The 14,074-nt window shown below is 56.6% G+C and overlaps 1 protein-coding gene across 5 annotated transcripts in view; it reads left to right on the forward strand.

Moving 5' to 3' along the window:
- The first annotated feature begins 3,389 nt into the window (after positions 1 to 3,389).
- The window catches only part of RBFOX3 (RNA binding fox-1 homolog 3), a 407,797-nt gene continuing 397,112 nt past the window's right edge, over positions 3,390 to 14,074 (forward strand). For all 5 annotated transcript variants that reach the window (XM_072746484.1, XM_072746486.1, XM_072746488.1 and 2 more), the window contains exon 1: positions 3,390 to 3,667. The gene's annotated coding sequence lies outside the window, so the exon portion shown is untranslated. The remainder of the gene's footprint in view (positions 3,668 to 14,074) is intronic.

Consider the following 14,074-nt stretch of genomic DNA (forward strand, 5'->3'; position numbering starts at 1 on the left):
CTCTCTCTCTGTGTGACTATCATAAATAAATAAATAAAAATTAAAAAAAAAAATCTCACAGCTGATTGTTAATTTGGCTAAGTTAGGGATTCTAGGCCAGGAAAGATTTTCCTTTGGCACTTTGAAGGCACCACTTCCTTATCTCTTAGCTCTCACTGTTGCTGTAGAGATGGCTAACGCCCATTCTCATTTGGGCTCTTTTTTATGGGACCTGGAAACTTGTGGGAACTTTTTTTGGCCTCAGTGTTCGGTATGTCAGTATACTTTGATGTGGGTCAGTTTCCATCCATTGTGCTGAGAACCAGGAAACTCATTTCTAGGGCAATTTGCCTGTTTTGGTTCTCTCAGTGTCTTCTTTCAAAGAGCGTCCTGTTCTTGATGCGTAGATGCAGTATCTTCTCTGCTGCCTTTTGAGACATTGAAAGGGGCTGTTGATGATACCCTCTCGTCTTTGTTTCCTCAAAGTTGCTCTCCACCCCCCACCCCCAGCCACCACTGCCCTGGGTAGTTTGGTGGCTCTCCTCTGAAACGCTTTCCTCAGATGTCTGGAAATTTTGGGATGTCTACTCACATTTTGGGGAGTGGCCTGCAGAGCTGACTGGAGGCTCTGAGGACTGGGTGGGCTTGCCCACTGGGGCTTCCCTGGAGGGAGATTGGTCCACACTCTGCTGGGAAATAGCCAGGTTATGTCTTACTTGCAGGAGGAGAGAGGGACTCTCCTGGGCTTTGCCTGAAGGGCATAGTCCTCTGGGGCTGATGGGGGCTCTCAGCCTTTGGGGGGGCAACATACCTCTCTGCCACCTGTTCATGAAGACCCTCCAGCCACAGAGCCCCTGCTTCATTCTCCCCAGGGAACACCCCCTCCAGGGTGGCTGGCCATCTGGGGGTCTGGAGCAGGTAGCCAGCAAGGGTCTGTGGGCTTCTCAAAAAGATCCTGCTGCTCTGAGCTGCCTTCCCTATCTCCACGGGTCCCTGGCCTCACTGGTCGGAGTCTTGGAGGTGGTTTCTCAGTGGGTCCCTGGCCTCACTGGTCAGAGCCTTGGAGGTGGTTTCTCAGCTTCCCTCTGCTGTGGGGTTAGGAGTCAGCATGGCCAGGCCAGACACCACTGCTCTATCATTTTTCTTGTCTTTCCTCCCGTTCTCCAGCTCTTTGGTGTTTATATCTTTATAAAATCTCTTTTGGTAGTTTTAGTGGGGTTTTAGAGGGAACAAAATTAGTTGTGTGCCCTTGACTAAAATGTCTCTGAAGTAAATCTCTTGTTTTGTCCCTAATTATCAGTGCAAAGTACCATTCTCAGCTTCTCCTCCCTGTTCTCACTTAAACAAACAAGAAAACACGAAAACCAATAAAGTTTCCAAGTCAGAGGTGTATAAAATCTTCTTTTATGCTATCCCAAGATGGACAACCTCCTGGGTGTTCCTGGTATGAGGACGTACAGGTTGGTCCTGTGCCCTTTTCTGGCCAGATCCCTAGTGGACAGCAGCTGCAGCTGGAAGGGCACATTCCCTAGGGCTCGCAGTGAGGCCAGCCTTGCTGGGGCCTGTCTCCAAGGGGGGATCCCATTGTGCAGGTCCTGTGGCTCAAGCTGCCACAGCTGCCAACTTCAGCCCACCCACACAGGAGCACCATGGGTCTGTGGTGCTGAGTGCCAGCTGGGTCTGATGGAGCTTGGGAACAGGATTTGGTGCTGTCTTCAGAGAGCTTTTCTGGAATGATCTAGAAGAGCGACCTATAAGGAGCTATTACTTGCCTGTGAAGGAAGAGGCCTGCCTGTAGGGAGACAGTTGGGTGATGGGTAGTGGGTGGGCCCAGCCGCGAGTTGGAGGCCACAGAAGCCTGGACCATCTGACAGCGGAGGACAGAGAAAGCCAATTAGGTCTTCTGAGCAGGGATGTGCCATTTTAAATATGGGGGCTGGGGAAAGTTCAATCATCCAAGCAGCTGCCTTGCTGGTAGACAAGGCATTTATCCGGTGTTTAGCTGTAGGCCGAGCAGCTTACTCGAAATTGTATAGCACGATTCCCCCTGGCCAAGACAGATCAATGATCCAGACAGGCTGGAGGGCCAGAAATTAAAAGCATTAAGCTCGTAAGTGGACAGTAGCCACTTGTCTTGGACACTGTCTATTCTCACCCTGCAGGGAAGGCAGCCGGCAGCACGGAGCCCCAGGCATGCAGGAACGCAGAGCCCACACGCCTCCCTCCGCTGCCTCTGAGTCTTCTAGGCCCCTAACAAACCCCAGATTCCATGACATGCTTTTTGCCTCACGCAGAAAAGCAGGACAGTCAGGTACAGAGAGGAATCCTAGGGTTCCAGAAGCATCATCCAGAAGTAAAAAGCAACCTGGGATGGTTTTTCGTTTGTTTTTAGATTGAGAACGTCTTTGAGGTTACAGCTCAACCCTCCTCCCCTGTGGTGTTCTGGGCACAGCATCTGTGTTTTGCTTAGAAACAGAAGTAAGGTCTGCCCGATCCTGTGGTTCTGCTTGGGACAGTCCAGGTCCTCCTGCCTTTGGTGCTGACATTCCTGCCCTCTGTGGGTCTCATCCCACCAGCCCACAGGGTCCCCACTCCGCCACCCTTACCTTTGCCTTTCTTTCTCCCCTCCCAGCCCCTAAACCAGGGCCTCTTCCCCCAGGTTGGGGGAGGATGGAGTAAGAACAGGGACAACCTGCTCTCCTGATTTGAGGCAAATCCTAGGCGACCTCCCACAGTGACAGCCCCACGTCTAGGCCAGGGCAGGGATGTTTACACAGGTTACCTTCGCCAATCTGGAGAACCGCCCCAGCGGTGACCCTGTGTGGCCCCTTCGCTCTCCATCTGGAGGAGGGCAAGGCACTGAATTTCAGGCCTAGGTAAGGGAGTGGGGGGCCTGTGGAGCGAGTGGAAGAGGAGTGTAGGGGGCATTCACTCCCGCTGTGCCTGAGTTCCACCGCAGGCCCAGGGCCAGAGCCGGGGGGTGGGAGGGCAGGGGCCCTCCGAGGAGCTGCCGGCCCACGATCGCCCCGCGGGCAGGCGGGAGGGAGGGAGGGAGGGAGGGAGGAGAGGCGGGGCCAGGGCTGGAGGGCGGCGCTCGGGGGACCGGGCAGCTCCGGGCCCTGGGGACCCCTGCGCTTCGCCCACTCCTCCCCCGCCGGGGCTCCGCGGGCCGGCGCTGCGGCCGCCAGGGTGCGCCCCCGCCCCGCCCCGCCCCGCCCCGCCCCGCCCCGCCGCCGTCCCCGGCCCCGGCCCGCTCCGCCCGAGCCCCCCCGCCGCGCTGCGCGCTCCGCCCGAGCCGCCGCCGCCGCCGCCGCCGCGTGCTCCCGCTGTCTCCTCGCTCCAGCCGAGCGAGCCGGAGGAACCGGGAGAGGGAGAGCGAAAGGGGGAGGAGAGAGGGAGAAGGAGGGCGGGAGGGAGGGGAGCAGACGGAGAGGAGGCGGCGGCGAGCAGGAGCGAGCGCGGAGCGCCGAGCCGCGGGGCAGCTCCGGAGCCGGGAGCCTCCCCGGACAGCCCGGGCCCGCCCCAGCGCCCGCCCGCTCGGAGGACACGCGGCCGCCGCCGCCGAGCCCGGCCCCGCGCCCCGCGCCCCGCGCCCCGCGCCGCCCGCTCCGCTGCCCGCTCGGGGCCGGGATGCAGCCGGGGCATGGCCGCCGGGCCCCCGTCACCTGCCGCGGGGAGCGCTGAGCCCGTGAGTAGCCCGACCCTCGCCGCCGCGCGCCCTGCGGGTCCTCACCTTCGCGTGGCCCGGGCGGGGAGGGGCGGGGCGGGGAGGGGCGCGCGGGGAGGGGGCGCCCTCGGGGTCAGGGGGTGTCCGCACGCACCGGGTCTGGGTGCCCGGGTCCCTCCCGGGCTGGGGTCGGGGCACGTGGCGCAGCCGGAGGCCGGAGGGACGGTTTTGTGAATGGGAAGGCCCCGGGGTCGGGCTCCATGGAGACGCAGGGGAGTCCCGCGCGGCGGTGGCGGTGGCGGTGGCGGTGGCGGTGGCGGTGGCGGCGGCGGTGGTGGCGGCGGCGGCGGCGGCACAATGCCCGGCGCGGGGAACTCCCCAGCGGGGGGAGGCCGAGGCGCACGGAGATCCCGGCCCGGCGGGGCGCGAGTGGGAGCGGGGGCTGGGACCCCGCGGGGTGCGCTGCCCTTCTGTCCCCGCACCCAGGCCCGGAGAGCCCTGCCCGAGGCCCCGGGGAGGCTCCGGCGAGGAGCGGAGGACGCAAAGGAGTTGGGCGGAAGGCAGGAAGGGGCTCCACGGCTCCCCGGAGAGCCCCGGGGCCGCGCTGCGCCGTGCGCGAGGGTAGGCGCCGCCGTGGGGGTGGCTAGGAGCGCGGGGCCTCCGGGGGGCGGCTGGGGGCGCTCCCAGCGGAGTCTCCAGCCCGAGCCGGGGCTGCGGCTCCCCCTGTGGCCGCCCCAGGGGCCAGCACGGCCCGCGGGGGAGCTGGAGCCGCGCGGCGGGCGCAACCCTGGCCCAAACTTTCTGCCCCAGCGGCCCCGGGAGGCGGTGGCGCTCGTCCCTTCGGGCGGCTGCCTCCGCGGTGCCCCGGCAGGCACACGGCCTGGGGTCCCCTCCTCCTCGGGGCGCGGAGCCTCCCCGCGGGACCCTCATCCTGTCCGCGTGAGATCGAGGGAGCGGCGCCCGCCGGGGACCGACCCTGTGCGCCCCAGCGCAGCCCCCGGATCCACAGTCTCCTGGGGGTGGGGGTGGCGGTGTTCCTGGGAGCCTGGAGCTCCCTCCCGCCAGAGGGCACGGGGTCCTGCCGGGTGAGGGAAACTCCTCCGTGAGAGCTTTCCAGCTTTTCCAAGGGACTGGGTTTATTTTTTAGTGGTCACTTTAAAAAAGGACTCCTGGGGCGCCGCTCTTCCTGCCTGCGAACACCCGGTGGGGTGGTGGAGGTGAAGGACAGGGACCGAGGATCCATCTCCCAGGCGAGCCCCTACCCCGAGCTAGAGGTGAAGTGAAGTCGGGGTTCTGCACGCGCAGGGTCACTAAGTTCCTGCTGAAACACCCTCTCTGCTCAGGAACGCCCTGGGTGCACCACCAGGTGCCCCGGGCACTCAGCGCCTAGCAGGTTCCAGGCTAATGGAGTCAGGTCGCCCATCATGAGGTCTTTCAGTCAGAAGACAGCTTTGGTTTTACGGGTCTGCAAAAGATAAATACATACATAAATAAATAAAAAATAAGTAAAAGTATAAACATCGCCACAGAACCTGCTTGTTAATTGTGCATAGTGGATTTGGGCGGATGTCTTAATTAGGCTGCGTTGTTAACGGGGATATTACACTAATTAAAACCAGACCCTCCAGGTGAGCAAAAATTGTGAAGGGAGAGAGAGAAAAGTTGCAGCAAAAGCACCCCCTGATGAAAGTGGGGTGCACGTAACGTAGGGGGGCCACTCCTCCAGTGGGGGCCTGGGGCAGGGTCAGGGGAGGGCGCCTCTAAGCACCAGCCATGTGCACCCCCTCCCTTCCCGCCTCCACTGGTGAACGAGGAGGACCTCAAGGCTGCCACCCTCATCCCTCCCTGGGGACTGGAGGCCTCTCTGCGTGGGCACAGGCTCGCCACCGCACACTCCTGGAAGCGACGCTTAACCCCTCATTTCCCTGCCAGGAGTTTCAGGGAGGGTAGTAACAGTGTGGGTGAGGTGGGAAACCCTGGGGATTTTGGGAGCAGAGGCAGAGTGACAGGGGCGCACTCAGGCCAGCCAGTCTGGGCCTGGTGAGGCAGTGGTGTGTAAGGGGGACGGCTGGCCAGTGGCCTATAGGCTGTTTGCGTTGGAGCTGCTGGGGTTTGCTGGCATGAGTTGCCCATTTCCAACAGCGATTTCTTCCCCCATGAAAAGAGGACTTAAACGATTTATCTGACCCACCCTCCAGGGATCTGGGGCCTAGAGAGACCTCTGTCCACCTCCCTGGGCCTTATGTTGTCTTAGGATGCTGGGAGAAGCTGGGAATCTCAGAAGCCCCCTCCCCTTCCCCCCCCAGCCTGCCCTCTGGCTCATTCTGAATGCCCCTTGCCCAGTGCCCTCCAACAGGAGCAGCAGCAGAGCTGGGTGTGCTCACTGCCCTTCGGCAAGGGCCAGAGGCCAGGCTGGAGGGAAGGCGGCGGTCTGGGCGGCCCCTGCCACCTAGGGCTCCTTGGGCGGGCAGCCCGGGGCAGCACCAAGGACAGGGCCAGGGGCGCGCTGCCCGCGCTCCGCCCTCCCGCCTCCGACATTGTACTGGGGCCGCTGGGGGCGCTGCGGGCGCTCGCCCTCACCCTGCTAGGGGGAAGGGGAGGGCTGCTGAGGTGCACGCAGAGCCAGGGGAGCTCAGGGCCAGTGAAGAGGCAGATTTAGGAAGGAAGCAGGTAGGAGGACTCCTGGGTGCCATTCCAGAGTGGGCCTTCTGTGGTGTTCCTGCCACTTATTTAACTTTGAGCCTTGCCAACGGCTTGTGGGAGAAATGGAGAGAAATTATGGAGCTCTTTGATATCTGGGGATACGTGAGACGTGGCAGCGGCCAGAATATGTGCTAGCCCTAGTTGTGGATCCTGCCAGCCTGGTACATAGCTCAGGCCTGTTCCACTCAGCTGACTTCTTCCCAGAGCCCCCTTCAACCATGACCTGAGGCTCCTTCATTCTTTGACGTGTACAGGTTGGAGGCACCTTGCTCTTATGGGCAAGGATCCTGGCTGATTTATGCCCACCTCCTCCTGCACGTGCATGCTATTCAGGGTATGCTTGTGGAATCAGCAGTGAAGGGAGCTCCTCCTATCCCACCCAGACGCGTCAGGGTGGTGGGGTGAGGGGGGCTGTATATGGGGCCTAGAGGAACCACGCAGGAGGGAGACGTGGGAGCCAAACTCCACCCTGGAATGTTATTTCCCAGGGATTACAGCCCTTCCTCCAGCCCGGCTGTTCATGCACCTGCAGTCTGTGGTCAGTTGTCTCTCTGTGCTTATTTCCACACTCCTTCTTGATACTCTGTTATAAAGACAAATGGAACCTGACACACAGCTGACATTTGGTGAGAAATTTTTTATTTTTAAACAAGTGAAGGGGAAAAAAAACCGTCTTGAAACTTTCCCCCTTTGAACAGAGATGCTCCTCATCGGGCACCTGCCTTTCCCCAAATCCCCACCCGCCACAGGCCTTTCCTGCCGCAGAACAGACCAGCTTGATGAACACATCCCATTTGCACCTACATCTTTTCGATGAGCCGCAGTGTCTCCCCAAGTTCTTTTATAAAGCAGCACGTTATTTTCACAGGTTCATGAAACATTCAGGCAACCGAAACATCTTATTTTCTGCAGCCTCTCTGAAGTAGGTTTCTCTCTGAACCATTGCAGCTTCTTTTATTTATAATGTTATGGTTGCATCTCCCCCACGGCTGTGTCTGTCTGTCTGCCTCCCTTCACGTCTGTTTTTCCTCTTGTACTTTCTGAGGGATGCGGGCACTTCATATGTGACTTTCTGCTTGCATTAGCTAGGAGAGTTGAGGACAGCTTTCAATGAACAGTTGGATAGTGGTAATAATTGAGTACACAGTAGGGTCTGTTCTTTGTGGGGGATCTGCAGACAGAGGATGAGTGTCCTTGCTTAAATACCTTAAAGAACTGATTTAGTTTATAAAATATACGTTTTAAAGTGCAGTGCACTAAGTAGATTAATTTGCTATGGCAGTTTCTCCAACACTTGAGCTGCCACCAAATCATGCCTTAGAAGGTGAGTTGAGATAATAAAGAGCATACGATCTGTTACTTTATTTGAAAGTGTTTCCTTTAATAAGGGGGGGGAGGAGGGGAGCTCACAGTACACAGTATACAAATGGCCTTTTGGAAAGTGTTGCCAGTTTAGGTGGAGCAGATCCGAATGCTCCTCTTCGGGAGCAAGACAGGCCACCACGAGGGATGGCCAGCCAGGCCTAGGAAAGACTCAATTTTATTTTAAATTAGAGGCTTAAAGATGTGCTCGACTGTGCGATAGGGACACCTTCCTCTGGATCTAGTATCCGCTCTTCCTGTGTAGCTCAGGGCTGGTTCCTGCTGATTTCACCGGGGAGGTGGGTTGTAACTTGTTAGCATCTATTTCATGTTAGGGGAGGTGGGGTCTTTAGAGTCTGTGGTGTTCTCTGAGGATCAAGAGCAAAGCAGTTCTTGTTGAAAAAAAAAATGTGGGGGACCCCTGGGTGGCTTAGCGGTTTAGCGCCTGCCTTTGGCCCAGGGCGTGATCCTGGAGTCCGGAGTCCCGAGTCCCGTGTCGGGCTCCCGGCATAGAGCCTGCTTCTCCCTCTGCCTGTGTCTCTGCCTCTCTCTCTCTCTCTCTTTCTCTGTCTCTCTCTATGTCTATCATGAATAAATAAATAAAATCTTTAAAAATATATATATATTTTAAGGTTTAGTGTCTAAAGCCAGAGCATAGTCTCAGCAGAAAAAAAAGGGAGGGGGAGGATATATATGTTTTTAGCAGAACTTCATCCACTTACTGCGTTGGTTAGTGGCTCTGAGATCTTCCTCCCAAGGTTCTACAAAAACAGGGGGCATGGGTGAAGCCACTGCTGTACCTGGCCATGCCAGGCTCCTTCTGAGATCCTGTCGCGGTCATCAGTGCTTGTGTGTGCAGGTGTCTGCCAGGTGTCTGCTGAGCGCTGCAGGGAGTGGCTAGCTCTTCTGGTCCAGCGTAGCGCTGGACAGTGATTAGCAACCAGGAGGAGAGGCAGGTGCTCAGGTATGTCTACTTCAGCCCTTTTAGAAAAGAGTCCCACTTGCAGGTGAGGGAACTGCTGGGGCAGGCACCTGCTAGCAGCCAGACTCTGCACAGTTACATCAGGTTCCTTTTGGCGGTGGGGGGGCGGGGTGCAGGCAGACAAGATCATAACTTCTATCTTCTCTACATAACAGGAGAATCTGTGTGCCTTGATTTCTCTGAGACATTTTAGTTTCACTTCAAAATTGTCCTTCTACTGAGACAAATAAGCTAAAAGTAACACAGTCCCCTCCAAAAAATCCCTTCTCGCAGGGCAGGCCATTACAGTTGTGTGGGCAGCGTAGTGCACAAGCCTAGGGCACATTCGGAGGTCTCCCTTTGAATATCTGGAACACTGCAGCCCTGCTCACCAATGTCTCCTTGTCTGTGACAGCAAATGAGACCGAGGGATGACGATCCGGGCCCCAGGTGACTGGTGATTCCTGGGCTGGGTATCATGTCTCAGGAGAGCTTTCTTGTAGGCCAGGATAATGAGAGCACAGAGAAGCACACCGTTCTCAGCACTGAAGCCTCTGTGTGCAGAAAGGGGAATCTCTGTGAAGGCCAAGGAACATCAAGTTTAGTTCTATTAAAAAGTGCATGGATATCTCTGGGGAGGTAAAGAGGAACGAGCACACACCCAGGTACATTTGGAAATAATCTCTCGCTGAACTAGTAGTTTAAAATCCCTACTGAGAAAAATAAAATAAAATAAAAATAAAATCCCTACTGAGTATAAATGAGAAGTTTCTCTACTGGATTAAACAGGAAATAACTCCTAGATCTTCTGGAACTTTTCTTCTGAGACTCGGGTATAGGGTGCCGCTCCCGGGTCTTATGTAGGAGCAGCTGGGCACCTTCAGCACAGCTCCCGCTGGTCTCTTCTTCCCAACCCCATATTTTTTTCTTTGCTGTTGGCAGTGGCAAGAAGGGCCGTGTAGCTCTTGTTTTCAGCGGGAGGTGTGAAGATGATTTCCCAGTAGTTTGCGCGAGATGGCCACACACACCAGGTTTTCCTGTGTCCCATTACCTCGGACCGGAGGAGAGGAAGGAAAATCAGAATGGGTTGTGTTGTGGCTCCTGCCAGACTCCAGCAGCACGTGCTGATTCATCCTTACAGCCTGGCCTGTCCCTGGAGGTCTAGTCTGAACCCTTGGTTAGTTAGTCCCCTTGTTAACAGGGATTCCCTGAGATGGCCCGTCCCTGGCGTTCCTGCCATGGGCTGATTGTAGAAGAAGCACCCTTCACCTCCAGGACGCACATTTAGATGCATGTTGAAATGCTATGCAACTTCTGAGCAAAGCTGTAGCTTTCTTTCCTTTCTGGAGACCTCGAGCCCACTGGAGCAGTGGCTCTGCTGGTCAGCCCAGTGCATGGAGGAGGCAAGCGCCTGCCCACACTGGGGCTTGGTTGGGGGTAGCTGACCGCAGCGTGTTCTTGGGAGGGAATGCAGACTTCCAACCCCGTGGCCGGAGCAAGCTCTCAAACCCGTTTACTCAGCTGAGCGCTGGGGAGGCAGCACATAGCAAGGAGCTGGCACTTAGTAGGCTCACAGCAGCCAGTAGTGAGTGTGGCCTTTTCTGGTCCAGCTGCCTACTAGAGGGATGAACATCTTGTCTGAGTTAAGGACGCAGACTCTGCATTGTCTCCTGTGGCCACAAGGAGATGACATGGTTTTGAAATGGTTCCAGGTGCCAAGATGAGGCTGAGCATCTCTCTATAGCATTTCTTACTTGGGTGGGCTGGAGGCGTCCCCAGGAGCAGCCCAGCAGCCCAGGTTTTCAGAGCCAGACCAGGCAGAGGGACGTGAGCCAGGTCCTGTCCATGGGGCTGTGGACCAGGGGTCACTCTGACCAGGGCACTGGGAGAATGGAGGGCTCTTGCTTCCTCATGGTATGTTGTTGCCTCAGTGGGCCACCTCTCCCTCCTCATGCTTCTGCTCCCCGGGATGGGGGTGGGGGTGGGCGTGGCCACAATTTCACAAACCACAGTTAGGGGGGTACTGCAGCTGGGCTCTTTGCTTTTGTAAGAGGGCCTTGGATTCTCAGAGTTGAGGGCCCTAGGTCATTGCCAGCTGGGTTTTCCATGGTGGTGCTGAAAGGAAGAAGCATCGTGACCCCACTCCCACCACCACCCTTCCCAGCCTCTTCTGGAACTGTGGATCCCACCATGGCATTTACTCTCAGCCAGAGAGATTCTCTGTCCCACCTCTGCTTTCAGTACCGAGATGAGTGACAAACCAAAACATAGTTTTGGGGAAACCATTAGCAGTAAACATAAAGTGTGTGTGTCTTTCTGGAATATTGACTCTTCCTCATTGAAGGGACCCCAGCGGTGCTGTTAGGCACGGCTGGGGCCCCCACTGCAGGGACAGGTGAGGTGGAACCGGGGCTCCAGGGGCTGCTTACACAGGTTTCTTGTAGACTAGAGATGGGGCTGTGGTTCACCAACGTCACCGCTGCGCTCCCCGAGCTGCTCATAATGGACTTGATAGCGCTCGCTGCCTGCCTCATAGGGGTGCCATCCATGGGTACATTAGTCAAGTGTTTTGGAATCTTAGCAGAAAGGGGAAGAGCTGGAGAAATCTAAGGTGAAGATTATGATTTTCAGTGGTGTAATATTGTAAGCAGTGCTCGTGGACAACCCACGTCACATGGAGTGTTAGCGTGCTGCAAGTCAGCCTCCTGGCCGAGGGCAGGGAGTCAGAGGCTGGATGATGACCTTTGTTTGGTGGGGAGCCCGCTAGTTACCCTTGCCCTCACCACGAAAGCCCTTCTGTGGTGTCTGGGACAACTTTCCAGCATGACTACCAGCAAGTACATTTTTTTTCTCACCGCACATCTCTCCTAGGACAATTAAGAGGAATGCACATAGAATCCTTATTCTTTTGACTCTTCAGTGTCTCCTGGCTATGACTGTGATCTTTCTGCAAGTTTGCCCTTGAGTTGGATGATATGTGTGCAACTCTGAATGTGCATTGATGATGTTGCAATGATGAGTGTTTGCTTTCCTGACTTGTCTGTGCTAAATGCATGGGTGCTTCCCTGCACCTAGGTTGAAATCTCATTTTAAAAGTAGAAGTGTCTGTACAGAACAGATGGGTAAAACTGAAACCAGGTCATTGATAACAGTGTCTGTATTTATGTGTTGGAACTGTAGCGTCCGATCTCTGCCCCCTTCATCCCCCCCCCCCCACCCTGTTATCATGTTATTCTTTCTTGGCTCTGTGTCACCACGGAGACCAACTAAGGAAGAGCCCCCTCCCCCTTCCCATCGTGGACACAATAACATGTTTTGCTTGGATCCTAAGAAGAAAACTCACAAGACCAGACTTGGAAAATTTCGGCCCCCGAGGATAATTTTTCAGAAAGTAATGAGCGCTAGAAATGAGGGCTGTAAAGGAAGTCTTTAGGTAATAATCATAACTGTGATGTGCACTACCTCGAAATGCATTAATATACACCAACATTACAGAAAAATTAAGCCTGCTGGAAGGGGGAGGAGGTGTGCTTTGGGGCCTGAGGCTGGGCCTTTTGTACCAGCACCACGTCTGGGGCTCTGCACCTGTGGCCCGCCCCCGTCTCTTATGGGCAGGTCCCTGTGCCCCCAGCTGGGGCTCGGTTGCATACACAATGCAGATGGGATAGAGAAATATTATTTCCTCCCCAGTGGGTTCCTTTCAGAGCTGTGCTGTTTTCCAGCAAGGCGAAGGGATGCAGGCCCTGCTTTACTGGAGTCGGGCTGCTTGAGAGTGAGGGCCGGAGGGTGCAGTCCCTGCACCCCATGCACGTTGCACCTCGAGGCCACAGCGGTGAGTTCTCTGCAGTGCCCCACCCCCATTAGCAGCCAGAGCACGTGGCCACATGTGTCCTCCTGCCCATCCCTCTCTCCCCCTCCCTGACCCCATAGCCTGGTTCTCTTTCTCCTGCTCCCCTTCCCCCTTCCTCCCTTCTTCTCCTTCAAAGCCGGCAGACTTCTCCAGCGGGATGCAGGGGAGGGGCTGGCAATGGCAGGTCAAGCAGCGCTGAGCTCAGAGCAGCCGAGAGGAAAGATTTACGGTTCCTCCCTGCCCTGCTGGATGGACAATTAAAGCCATGCACGGCTGGAGGAGAGCGGTGTCGTTAAGAGTCAGGACGGTCAGAATAAATCAGTCACCTCTACTTAGATGGCTGAGCTGGACTGCTTCCCGGGGCCTTTGAGGTGGGAGCCCCCTTGGGTGTAGGTTTGAAGGCTCCAGAATGGACTGTTGGAGGATCTGACATACTGTGAGCACCGAGGGGTTGGGGGGATTGGGGCCTGAAGACCCCAGGGGTCTACTTGGGAGATGTGCTGTAGGGCCTTCCTTTGGGGCAAAATCTGGAGAACACATTTGCAGGGCGTTTGTCTCCTTAGCACCTGGCACTGGGAGAGCCACAGACTAGAATGTATGGGGGTCAGACTAGAGGACCCCGACCTGACAGCAGAGGATATGTGCACACACATGCATGTCTGTGGATGCATGTGTGCACACACATGTGTGCGGAGCATGTGGCATACCTGCCCGCGCGTGTGTTGTACGTGCTCACCTCTCGGGCACTGGGGGGTTCCACCCGTGTCTTCAGCCCACACGGGCCCCTGCTGGGTGCCAGGGCTGGGCGCCTGAGTACTGGCCAGGCCCTGCTCCGGCCTTCTTCATTTGTTCTGTGTCTTATTTCAGTGCCTTGAAGACCCTGGCAGTTTCCTCAAGGAAACTTCGTCTTTGTGGAAATGAGATGCCAAGGGCTGCTCGGCCCTCCCACTGGCTAATTGATGATATGATCCCGCGTGGGAGTCCTGTCATTCCTAGAAACGCTCTTTATTGCACGCTTTTCCCACCTCCCTGCCCGCCCTCTCCCACCTCCCCACTGGGGTCTGATTTCCACGATGGTGCTGGAGTCGCTCCACGTGAGGCACGGGCTGCGGCATTAGCGGGTATTCAGTCCGCCAGCACGCCAGGCCTTTCATTAACTTGGATACTACAATTATGTGCACAGAAACGCTGAAAAGGGCCATTTAGGATTTTTCTGCCTTAAAAAAAATAATTCCTTTTTTCACAGCCGTGTGCCCAGCCCATTGGCACCACAGCTGTGACACGGAGCCTCGCGGTGGCCGTCAAGAGCTCTCCAGTGCGCCCGTCTTCCGTGTGTGATAAACAACATGCAAACTCCAGCCGGCGCCGTGGGCGGGGCTCCACCATTGTTCGGCTCCGAGGTGCTCTGCACACAATCAAGGCAGCGTGCTTGGTGGCATGGCACTGCCTCCCACCCTGACTTAGTGTGCTGGCATGGCCACGAGCGGGCCACTGAACCATGGAGGTGTGCGTGCGTGGATGCATGCATGTGCACACGCCCCGTCCACGTGAG

This window comes from Vulpes vulpes, chromosome 2 (genome assembly GCF_048418805.1).
Source record: "Vulpes vulpes isolate BD-2025 chromosome 2, VulVul3, whole genome shotgun sequence".
NCBI lineage: Eukaryota > Metazoa > Chordata > Mammalia > Carnivora > Canidae > Vulpes > Vulpes vulpes.